The sequence below is a fragment of the Microtus pennsylvanicus genome, chromosome 11 (assembly GCF_037038515.1).
Source record: "Microtus pennsylvanicus isolate mMicPen1 chromosome 11, mMicPen1.hap1, whole genome shotgun sequence".
Taxonomy (NCBI): Eukaryota; Metazoa; Chordata; class Mammalia; order Rodentia; family Cricetidae; genus Microtus; species Microtus pennsylvanicus.
The window spans coordinates 32748991-32761137 of NC_134589.1; the positions used below are offsets into that span (position 1 = coordinate 32748991).

Below are 12147 nucleotides of genomic sequence, written 5' to 3' on the forward strand. Positions count from 1 at the left end.
GCGGGGAAGAGACAGAAATCTTAAATAAATAAATAAATAATTTAAAGAAAACACAATAATATACAAAAAAGAATGCAAGTATAGACGCCACACACACAGTAATCTTTTTTTGTGTGTGTGAAGGTATAGGAAGACATCTCAGTGTCAACCTCCGGCCTCCACATGTGCCCACACAGGTAATCACAGATACATACATATTTGTGTACATGTTACACATACACACACACACACACAGTGTGGGAGCTGGGGATGTAGCTCAGTTTATAGAATACTTGCCTAGCATGCATGAGGCTTTGACTTTGGTCCCCAGCATCCATAAACCAAGCAGGGAGTCAAACCTAAAATCCCAGCACTGGGAGGCAGAGCAAACAGATCTCTTTGGACCAGTTAATATCAAAAGTGGCTTTCTGGAAGTTCCTCATCTTAATTGCAGGCAGAGTTTTCCTGTCCCACCAGCCTGCTTCCAAATAACCACACTAGGGGCAGTGGTGGAACACGCCTGTAATCCCAGTACTTCGGAGACGAGCTCAAGGTCAGTCTGGTATCAAAAGCAAGTTCCGGGACAGCCAGAATTGTTACACAAGGAAATCCTGTCTCAAAAACCAAACCAAACAAACAAAAACCAAAACCCAAACCAAACAAAACTAAATAACAACACTGAGTCTTAATATTAATTATAAATGTTCAGTCAATTTACTCAGTTACTAGCTAATTCTTACATTTAAATTAACCTGTATTTCTTATCTATGTCTTGCCATGTGGCTTGGTACCTTTTCTCAGTACAGCATGCCCACCTTGCTTCTCTCTGCATCTGCTGGGGACTCCAGACTCCATCCTACTTTCTTCCGACATTCTCCTAGTCTGGGTCTCCTGCCTGTTCTCTTCCTGCCCAGCTATTGGCAAGTCAGCTTCCTTATTAAACCAATCACAGCAGCACATAATCACACAGTGTAGAGGAATATTCCACAGCAGTTAATCTATGTGGTTTTTAAATGGTACCTAGCATCTAATTAGAGAAGCAGGACATAGCTGATAATGGCTGTGTTTCAAAAAGTTTTTATTTTGCCTGGTGATGGTAGCGTATGCCTTTAATTCTAACACTCAGGAGATAGAGGCAAGTTGTGTCTCTGTGAGTTTGAGGCCAGCCCGGTCTACAGAATTAGTTCCAGGTCAGCCAGGCCTACACAGAGAGACCCTGTCTTGAACCTGCCCCCCCCCAACCCCAAGTTTTTATTTTAGCCAGGTATTGTGTCTCACGCCCATGATCCCACACTTGAGAGACCAAACCAAGAGGAATGGTGTGAGTCTAGGCCAACGTGGCCTATGAGTGGGTTCTGAGCCAGCCTCGGCTAGATAGCAAGGCCCTACCTAGAAACAATAAAAACCATAAAACAAGCCATGTGTGGCAGCACAGACCTATAATCCTAGCACTCAGAAGACAGAGGCAAGAAGATCCTTGACCAGCTCCAGGCCATCCAGGTCTATACAGATCATCTCTTCCGAATAATAAAAACTCCCGGTTACAATGTTTCCAAATGTAAAGTTCTAATCCCTGGGTAGTCACAATGTTTCAATGACATTCCTCTCTCTCTCTCTCTCTCTCTCTCTCTCTCTCTCTCTCTCTCTCTCTCTCTCTCTCTGTGTGTGTGTGTGTGTGTGTGTGTGTGTGTGTGTGTGTGTGTGTGTGTATGTGTTTGTGTTTTCTCTAGGCAGACCTGCAAAGGTTTCTATGAGGGAGGTACTTTCTGGAGTGATTGGTTTATGCATATTTTACTTGGATACATTTCTTCTTCCTTCCTTCCTTCCTTCCTTCCTTCCTTCCTTCCTTCCTTCCTTCCTTCCTTCCTTCTTTCCTTTTTTCTTTGACTTTGACATTATTATGCTGCCCAAACTGACTTCCAGCTCCCCATGAAGCCAAAATCAAGGATGACCTTGAACTTCTTACCCTCCTGGCCCCCACCAGTGCAAGGTTACAGATTGGGTTTCCATGTCCAGTTTGTGCCATGCTGGGGACCAAATCTAGGGCTCTGTGAATAGTAGGTAGGCATTCTATCAACTGAGCCACACCCCAGCCCCAGAGATGTGCCATGCTTTAGATGAGGAGAGCCAGAGGCTGAGGACAATGGAAATTTGGCTGCCAAATGCCTGCTCCTATACTGTACTCCCCCACCTTTCCTGGGAACAAGGCACCTTGGCCATCTCACCCACAAGGAAGCTCAGGTTTCCCTGAGTTACTTGAGATTTCTAGATAGCTGTGCTGTAGCGATGTTCAGAAGGCTATGCACAGAACAGCCATGCAAACTACCCAGCTAAACACGGCACACTGAACTACCCGGCTCCTAGCATTCAAGCAACTACACACTTGGAATCCAGGAAGCTTAGGTAGCCTCCGGGAGGGTCCATACTGCTATCTTTCAAGAATCAAGGGAACCAGCTAACCGGCTTGCATGCTGTGATGGTTCTACCTTCATGAGCTTTGCCATCTTGGAAGGCTTATGTTAGCTTTAGGTAGCCTCCACCTTGCTAAGAGCACACCGATTTTTCTTCTCATGTTCCAGTTCCAAGCTGAATGCCCAGTGGATGAAGCTGAGAACAGTAGAGGAGTGGGGCTCTGGGGAGTGTCCTATGATGATACCTAGGCTAGCTACCTATCAACCAGGAGGAGGGGAACTGAGACTGGGAGAAATTCCCAAGAAGTAGTCAGTGATGGAGACTGGCTTGGGCTATGGTTATCTGAGGCCCCTTCATCAACGACTCTTGTGCAAGAGCCCTTCCCTGTGAGGCCAAAGGGGAGGCAAGTAACAGCTTCCTTTCACCACCCACTGGCATCGCGTTTTCCTTTGATGAGTTGGTCTCCAGGGGCTCAGGAGAGGAGGGCAGTGATTGGTTTATAAAGGCTACCATACCTGAGTTCAGTATGACACCTGGCTGGCTCAAAACAACAGGAACTTAACCGTCCCACACTTCTGGAGGAAAGTCTAAAATCAGAGTACATCCTGACAGCTGTAGAGGAAGGCTTTCCTGGTCTTTTCCCAGAGATTGCTGGTCTGCTGACAATCTTTGGCATCCACCCCCGCCCCCTTTGTCTTTTGTTTCTTTCTGATGCTGGAGATCAAACTCAGGGCCTTGTATGTGCTAGGCAAGTGCTCTACCACCAAGGTAACCTCAGTCTTCTTTAGAGCTCCATTCTTACGGGGAGTTCTTTCTGTCTCAATGGCGTTGGGACTCTGCTTATAAGGCATTCATCACACCAAGTGTGCTGAGTTAGGGTTATTCTTATAAGAACCCTTTTCCTATTGGAATAGACATGATCTCCACTTAGCCCCCGTCCTCTGTTGGAACAGAGGTGTGACCTCCATTCAGCCCCAGCAGCAGCCTGAAAACCGGGATGCATTTGGAGGCAAAGGGGTTTGGGACTTCAAAGCATCTTTTTTAAAGGACCTAATTCCCCCTCCCCTAAAACAGATTCATTTCTCTGTGTAAAACTGCTCCCTCAGGCCCTGCCTCTCAATCTGTAGTGAAGCCAGCTGGTTAATCAATGGGTTCTGAGTCAGAAAGCTTGGGTTGAAATCTTGACTTTGTTGCCGTGTATGACTAAGCGATTTGATACAGGAATACATTATAATAAGAGTTTTTGAGGTTGTTGGAGGATTAGGACCAAGACCTTTGCTCCGTGTTAGGGATTAAGTGTTGGGAGTACTAGTTACTCATGTGTGGTTAGAGTTCTTCCCCGATTCTTCTCACGGATTTCCTCGGGGTGTATCCTGTGTAGACACAGGGGCTTGGGACATAACCAAATGCGTTTTCTCTGTAAAAGAACTGGGAATGGGAAGAGTGGAGAGTGGGAAGGAGGAACTTCTTTAATGTATACAAGCTCACGGAATGTCTTTGTGAACTCTTCCAATGGTAGGGCATTTCTCAAATGTGACCTTGAGATTGGAGAGGCTGCTAAGAGACCAAGTTTTTAAAAAAGGGCTTCACAAGGGACTAGGGATATTGCTAGGTTGGTAGAGTGCTGGTCTCCCATGCAAGAGAATTTTGTCCCCAGCCCAGGTCACATAAACCAGTGTTGTCAGGCACACCTGGAAGACCATCATTCTCCACATCAGGGAGAGATGTGTGGGGAAGGGAAGAAGACAATGCTTTCGATTTGGTTTTTTTCTTCCACTGTGTGGGTCCTGGAAACTGAACTCAGGCCTCCCAGCTTGACAGCAGGTGCCTTTACCCTCTGAACCATCCCATCAGGCCCATACACCCAGCTTTGTTCGTTTGTTTGTTTTCGAGACAGGGTTTCTCTGTGTAGCCCTGGCTGTCCTGGAACTTGCTCTGTATACAGGCTGGGCTTGAACCCAGAGAGCTTCCTGCCTCTGTCTCCTGAGTACTGGGATCAAAGGCTTGCACCACCACCACCTGACTCACATACAGCTTTTCTTTTCTTTTCTCTTTTCTTTTCAAGACAGGGTTTGTCTGTAGCTTTGGAGCCTGTCCTGGAACTCACTTGGTAGACCAGGCTGGCCTCGACCTTACAGAGATCCTCCTGCCTCTGCCTCTTGAGTACTGGGATCAAAGACATGGGCCACCACTACCTGGATCACATCCAGCTTTTAACATGGATGCTGGGGTTCTAAACTCAGGTCTGTATAGCAAGCACTCTTGCCCCTTTTACCTTTAAGCTCTCTCTCCAGCCCTCTAGTTTTAATTTTTCCTCCCTTTTCTTACTTTTTTCCTTCTCTTCTTTAAAATACCCCCACTTTAAGCCAAGTAGGGTGGTGCATAGCTATCATCACAAAACCAGGGAGGCTAACATGAAAAATCACAGGTCTGAGCCAGTTCGAGTTACTTAGTTAAAAAAAACAAACAAACCTATCTATAGCAAAGCAAAAACGAAACATCCCCAAATACGTGTGTAAGTGTGTCTGTTCCTTTTTGCATAATTTTACATAGTTGTATTTCCTACCCATTCTTCTTTTACCTCCAGGCTTGCACATCCAACTCGGTTGCTATTTGCAAAGCCAGAACAAAGGTAATGGGTCCCAGACAAACCAAATGTTTGTCTGCTATCACTTTCTTCGTTCTTCATTCCCACAGTAACTCCAGCCAGAGGGATCATCATTCCATTTCCCTTTCCTTAACCCTAAAACATGAGTGAGTCTTGTCCCTCTACTTCCAACACCCTCAGAATCACTGGGTGCAGGGTTATGCATGCCCATGTATGAAGGCAAACACTCATACACATAAAATCCTTAAAAACAATTTTAGGGGGCTTACTATGAGACAGGAGCTCAACTCTAGCCCAGGGCACCTTGAAATTGTGGCAATCTTCCTGCCAACTGATGTCTCATGAAATAAATGAGTTAGACAGTAGATACATGGAATTTTATTTACTACTCAGTAAGCATATAGTCTCTTTAAATTTTAAATTTACGTTTGATCACCAGTGAAGGTTTTTCCAAGCAACGATTAGTTTTTTTAGACAGGATTCTCCGTAGATTTGGCTGTCCTAGAACTCACTCTGTAGACTAAGCTGGCCTTGAATTCAGAGATATGCCTGGCTTTGTCTCCTGTGTGCTGGGATTAATGGGGAGTGCCACCACTACTTGGCTGGGACCAAGTAATGGTTAGTTCTTAGTATGGTATCTTTTTTATATTTTGTTCAAAATATGTGCATTTAAAGTACCATTTTGCCTTTGTAATGCCAACAGTTGGGGATTTCAAGGTCAGCCTCAGCTACCTTGCCAGGTTGAGGCCACACGAGACAGTCTCAGAATATCAAAGTAAAAAAGCAAGAAACAAAAAGTGCCTAGGTTCAGAGCAGGGCTGCTCAGCGGCACCTCCATCCTATCCTATTGTCTGAAGGTATTGTATTTTCCAAAGTTGTTGGGGGAGGCGGTGACTCATGGTGACCCCTTCTTCGAAGGCAAACTTTCTAAACTATTTAGAGAAAGTCACTTCTACATGACTAAATTTGCGACAATGCGAAAGCAACTTGCATTCGAGTGCTAGCTACATAGTATCCATATTACCGAGCAATTTTAATGGCCTCCTTTTTTACTCGCAATGCTACATTATACTCGCAAGGTTACAATTCGAGACAAGGGGAGCTTTGTCCCCAGCCAGGTTCCTTGGCCTTTTCTAGGGGACACACCACCCGAAAGCAGGAGCCTGCCTGACACCTGGGAAGAGGTAGAGTCACCACGCGTGCCAAGTTCACTGTGCCCGGTACGCAGGCACCGGTAACCCCTGCGGCCCGCGCGCGGGACCCACCGCCATCTCCCCCGCCCGCCCCGACTGCAGCTCCTCTCGCGAGAGCGCCGGCAGGGCGGGCCCGAGCGGCGCCGGGGTGTCAGTGGAGCGCCCCAAACCGCGCCCCTCTTGGCGCAGCTGGGAGAGAGGCGCGCGCAAGTCGGGGGGAGGGAGCGGCCGGCGTCGCGCACGCGCAGGAGGGCAAGCGGGCAACGGAGGAGGGGGGGCCCCACGGAGACCCGAAGGCGAGGGGCGGGGCTTTGCGTCGCGCCGCGGGCACGTCGTTGCGCGTCCCCCAGTATTTAATGTCTCTGTGTTCGCCCGGCCTGGGCTCGCACGTGGGGGAGCGGCCGAAACGCGGCGCAGCGCTGCAGGGCAGGGCCGCGGGGCTAGGTGGGGGCCAGGGGGGCGGTGGCGGGAGGACTGTGTACCTAGACGGTCGCCCGGGAGTTGGTAAGTAGCGGCTGGCGCGGGCATCCGCCTGTCGGGCCCGAAGGGAGAGCGAGTTGGGGGGTGATGGGGAGCCTGGGGTGCAGGTGCAGGGTGCGACGCGCGCGCCAGGTGCGCTGGAGACTGAGCGGTGTGTGCACGGCGCCCGTTGTGAAGCGGGCGGGTCTGTGCCTCGGTGACCCGCGCGCCCCTTGCTCCTCCTTCGCCGTCGAGCGGGCTGCTGACAGATCGCGTGCGCTGAGCTTGGGGCGCCGCTCTGAGCCGCTGCTCCCCCTTCCCATCCCCCGCACGTCACTGGCCTCTAGGATGGAGATGAGGGACACAATTCCCCGGGCGCCTCGGTGCTCCTCAACTTTCCCAGTGCTGGCTCACCCTTTTTGGGTAGCGAACCCGAGCGCGTCCCACCCAAGGTCGCCCAGCCTCGCTCGCGTTTACTTTTCAAAGGTCGTGTGTACCCAGTTTGAGCATGGAGGGGAGGCAGCGAAGCAGTCTATCCAGGACCCGGTGCCCAAGGCGGGAGAACTGGTCCTTGGGGACCGATCCCTTTCCTGGCTGAGGAATCGGAGTTGGAATTGGTCACTTTCAGAGCCTCATCCAACTTCTGGGCCCGGTTGATTCGTTCTGGGTTGGCCCGGCAGTTGTGGCAAACCGGAGCAGGTAGGCAAGGTTCTTGGAGTTCAGTGCAGCAAACTATTGGAGCGAGCTCTGCCTTCGCAGCGGGGAGGATGGGAGGCAAGACAGGTCCCAAGCCTATTGGCGGTGGAGGGACCTTAAGAACCGAGTTAGCAAGTCGAGGTCTTGGGTATCTTTAAGGGGATTAGGGTTTGTGGCCGCGTAAGCGTGTCCCGTATGGTGGAGGACCTTTGGCTAGAGGTGCCCTCTGACTTCTGGGCTGGGGGGAGTCCAGTGTCACATGTCATGCTCCACCTTCCTTGCCGTCCCAGGTCGGCGATCTGGAGGGACTTTGCCGGGGTCATAGGTAAAAATGTGCTTCCAGAGACCTCCGGGCGCGTAAGGGGCAGATACTCTGGTGCCAACTACTCCTGTGCCTTAGGTTATGGCTTTTCCTGTTTCCTTTCCGCGGGAGGGAAGGTGCTGATGATATTGGACCTTGCAGAAGAGACATCTAGGAAGCCCTCTACGTAACGGGACCTTTCTCCCCCCCCCCCCCCAGGCAAATGCCTTAGGCAACTGACACCTTTCTAAGCACACCTTGGGGCTGTGCTTAACACAAACCGGGTGGATTTCGCTCCAGGTGCCAGTGGAGGCTTCTCAAACCCAGTGGGAGAGGGTGTATGTGTAGGGCAATTAGTGAGGTTAAACTGTCGATCTTTCCCCTACTGAGGTTGAGGCTGCTTGGGGTTTAAATTTAACTCCTGCAGTGAAATTAGGGCTGCTGGACCTGATGTAACCATCTCTGTTGGTTTGCCACCTCCCTCTATACCCGAGTATTACAATTGACATGCAGGAACACAGTTCACAGAAAGTTATTGCTTCTGGGAGTTAACCTTACACGCTCATTAACTGCAAAATCCTTTCCAGATTAGTAACCGTGAAGTGTTTTGTTTTTTGTTTTGTTTTGTTTGTTTGTTTTAAACGTTTAACTTTAGAAAGTGAGGCTTAGAGTCTTAGGGCTACACCTACCCATTCCTCTCTTAAAGGTACAGAGCATCTAGAACTCTGTGAAGGAGTTGTTCTATCGGCTTCTTCTGTTATTGGCATTTAAGTGGTTCACCTGCAGTTTATTTAGGACTTTTTCTGAGCCCAAGGAACAAGTGAAGTTAGGTTTGGGGAGCTTTGTGGACGTGTTGTTGAGCCTTCTTTCACCTCTAACTTGTTTTGTAGGTTCTGGGTAATTCCTGGGTGTAGTCTTGTGAAATAGGAAAAATAGCCTTGGGTTAGAGGACCCTACGGGTATGCAAATCACCAAAGCCTCAGTCATTTTGCTAATTCAATAGGCCTTGTTCTGTAGGGTGTGCAGGTGGCTATCCAACTGCGTGGGTGAGACCTGCTCTAGACCTAGTGGGTTTGTGTCCATGTGGAGTTCCTTATGGGAGTCTCGTCCATCTCCCAGCTGTTTGTAGAAATTGCATTTACGGTTAGCCAGTGCAGGGCAGCAGCCAAGATACAGCTATCTCTAATGTATGTCGCCTGCTCAGACCCTGAAAGTAATGTATCAGGTTGCTAAGCATCAATACTTTAAAGCAATGTCTTGCTAACCGGTAAACCAGATTATACTTGGACCTGGCCCAGAGGCTGGTTGTAGCCATAGTTAATAGAGGAAAGTAGTTTTCACTTCCATCTTCCCCTTTCTCATCTTGAATATGGATGGAGATCATATCTGAGACTTGGGACTATGCCTGGTATATGGCAGGCACTTCAGTATAGTATCCCTCTCTCCCGAGGAATCCCTGTGTTTGACTCAGTCATTTGATTATTTAAATATAAAAGCACCCCCTCCCCTAGCCTCTGACCTAGTAACTTGCTTAGAAGGAAAGAAAAGACAAATTGGTTTCTCCATGCTTAGCTACCTAGCCCCCTGGGTCAACATGTCTCCATCAAACTGGCATTTTAAGGTTTCGGAGCTCATGTGCCTGGAGAGCTGCCCTGTTTTCCGTGGCCACTCCTTCCTAATCTTCCGCATGAGTCTGTCATGCCTAGGCCTCTGCAGCCCAGTCTTTTCCTGTTTGGGGGAAGTTTGTGTCTGGCATTTGTTTCATCCTAGGAACTTTATTATGGGGAGGTGCTTGGGTTCTGTGGACTCCATGCCCTGATGAAATCATCTCATCATATTTGAAAGTTGCTGATCTCTATAGTGGGGTGTGTTTAAGTCCTAAATCTTACTAACTAGGGCAAGTTCTGTTTCTCCTTCCTGGTGTAGTCATCTCCACCTTTCTCAAGTACTTACTTGGGCTTGAACGTAGGGGCTTTGTGCATGGTAAGTACTGAACCATTGAACTTTAGCCCCAAGTGTTCTTTTTCTCCTTCTTCTTTTAATCAGTCATGATAAGTGAAGCCGGCCTAAACACACAATCCCTCTGCCTCAGCCTTTCAAGTGAAGGGGTTACAAGCACACAGCACCACTGTTCACCTTTTCCTTACCTTGTCTTCTTCCTCCTGATGGTGTGTGTCATTCTAAGGCCTTGCCATTTGGATGCTGTTGCAGTTCTTGTAAACTTTCTGTTCCCTGTCCTGTCTCCTGACCACTTGTGTTCACTCAGCCTTGTCACTGAGGCCCATTTGCATCCAGAGCAAAGCAAGGTGCGTTCTGGAGGAAAAGCCTGCGTGCTCAGGATAGGGGGGCTGTCGCTGCTGGCCGTGGCTGGCCAGAGTTCAGGGCCTCACATAGCTCTCCAAGCTCCAACCAGCCTCCTGCTTCTGAGGGTCTGTTTTTTTTCAGTTGGTAAAAGAGACTTGGTAAACTAAAGGCTTTAAAGGTATTCTCTTATGGACTGAAGAGAGAGAGGGAGGGAGGAAAAGAGAGAGAGAGCGTGTGCGTACAAACACTGATGATCTCGGGCTTATATCTAAAAAGTATTCTGATTGTGGGAGTTAGGGCAAGGTGCCTGGGGGCCTGGGGGCTGCTAGCGGAATGTGTTTGGGCTGCCACACTGGGCAGTGCAGGTCACCATCGTTTCATCACCATGAAAAGTTTTGGTTGGTGCAGGTCTAGAATATTCCTTGTCCTACTCTAAAATCTTAGCTGCCTCTGAAACACCACACATTTGGGTTTTAGTGTTAATAGCTCACAACCCCAACCACTTGGGTGACATAGTTTTTCTTCCTATGGAAGGTTAAGAAGCAAGTTCTGGCCTATAGTGGGGAGGGGCGTGGTCCCTTAGGAAATAGATTGAGAAATGAATTTAGTGAGAGGCTTGGGGACATGAGCACTGAGGACAGTGGTCGGACTTGAAGCCCTTAGCCATTTTGGTTTAAGAGCTTTGCGCATTACTGCATAGGGTCTTGTTGGTTTTCCAAGACCTGTCTGTATTCCTTGTCCTTGGTTTCCAAACGTCGTGTGTCACCACACCCCATAGCTTCCAAAAGGACCTGTGTGAAACCTCTCCGCTAAAGTAGTTTGAGTTTTTATCCTGTGCCTGTAACACATTTTCTTCCGAGGCCAGGTCTGCCTGTGTATCTCAGGCATGAACTGTGTAGCCACAGCTGGCCTCAGATCATCCTCAGAGCCTTCCAAGTGCTGGGATTTTAGGCATGGGCTACTGTATCTGACTTCTTAGCAACTTAGCAACTCTTAATGTTAAGAGTTGTACTTTTACAGAGGCAATGGGGAAAGGGTGGCAACAGTGTTGCTCCTGAAATGTTGGTGTGGGATGAAGCTGTGGGGAGTGGACAGACGTCTGCTTAACTCATAGGGATCACTTGGCTCACTGAAGGGTGGGTACCGCCAGAGTCCAGGTTGGTGGACCAATGAGTTTTATTGGCGTTACTTATAAGAATATGGGTGAGGGGTTATTTATAGAAGCAGAAATGACGCAAAGACATGTTTCATCACCAAGGCCCACCCCAGCACCAGTGACAGCTTGCAGAAGCTGGGAAACCTAGAGCACACTGCACAGCCTACAGGCGGCTCAAGCAGGTTGGAGAGCATCCTTTCCAGGTGACTCTGGTCTGAATCTCTTCCCTGCAGCTGGTCTGGTCGCAGAGTCTTTGCTGCTCTCCTTCCAGTCTTCTTTGTGGCTCAGCTCTTTTCCCTCTGAAAGGGACTCAGCATTTTTACTTTGACAGGGAGGAGCCTAGTGACTCTGTTCGGTTTCAGGGAGTTCTCGAAGCTAGTTTTTAGTAGTTTGCATACCTGTTTACATCCCTGCAGGATGGAATGTTTTGATCTGGGAAGAAACTTGTCAAACAACAGTCTGGTTCTGGGTCTGCTTTGTTTGGATCTTTCAAAGTAGCATTGAACTTAATCTTCCAAGTGTGCAGCATGTGATATTAGAACGCTCTCTATTAATTTGTTGAAATGGGGTCTTACTGGGTTGCCATGGCTGGTCCCAGGCTCCTGGGCTCAAGGGGACCCCCCACCCCCACCCCGCTTCCCGAGTAGCTAGGACTACATACCTCTGTACTGCCTAGGCAGATTTTTGTTTTGTTTTTTTAAACCACACTGTTTTTATCCTTTAATCTCCCAGTTTAAGTATCTCTAGTTTGAAACTGAAATTCCCCAAAGAGGATAGGTAAGGTGACCCCCAGGACACTCTCAGTTTTGGGCTGGCTTTGGATGAGTTGATGTATTTTTTCTTCCCCGTATGGGTCTGTCCTTGAGACCCTATTTTCTGCCCCATTTTCACCCCCTCTTCCTCTTCATCCACAATGTGAAACTGGACTTTTCAAGAATGAAAAGTTCATCCCACAGACAGAGCCTGTTAAGCATTTATTTTGAGTCGGTTAAGCCTCATTACAACCCCGTGGAGCTATTCGGGTCCCTTTTCCTAGAAA

The 12147-nt window shown here is 48.6% G+C and overlaps 1 protein-coding gene across 2 annotated transcripts in view; it reads left to right on the plus strand.

Annotated features, from left to right (window-relative positions):
• Nucleotides 1–6446: 6446 nt before the first annotated feature.
• Akap1 (A-kinase anchoring protein 1) overlaps nucleotides 6447–12147 on the plus strand; it is a 32181-nt gene continuing 26480 nt past the window's right edge. Inside the window, exon 1 of one of the 2 annotated variants that reach the window (XM_075991143.1) lies at nucleotides 6447–6696. The gene's annotated coding sequence lies outside the window, so the exon portion shown is untranslated. The remainder of the gene's footprint in view (nucleotides 6697–12147) is intronic. The other variant, XM_075991142.1, reaches the window with a different exon arrangement.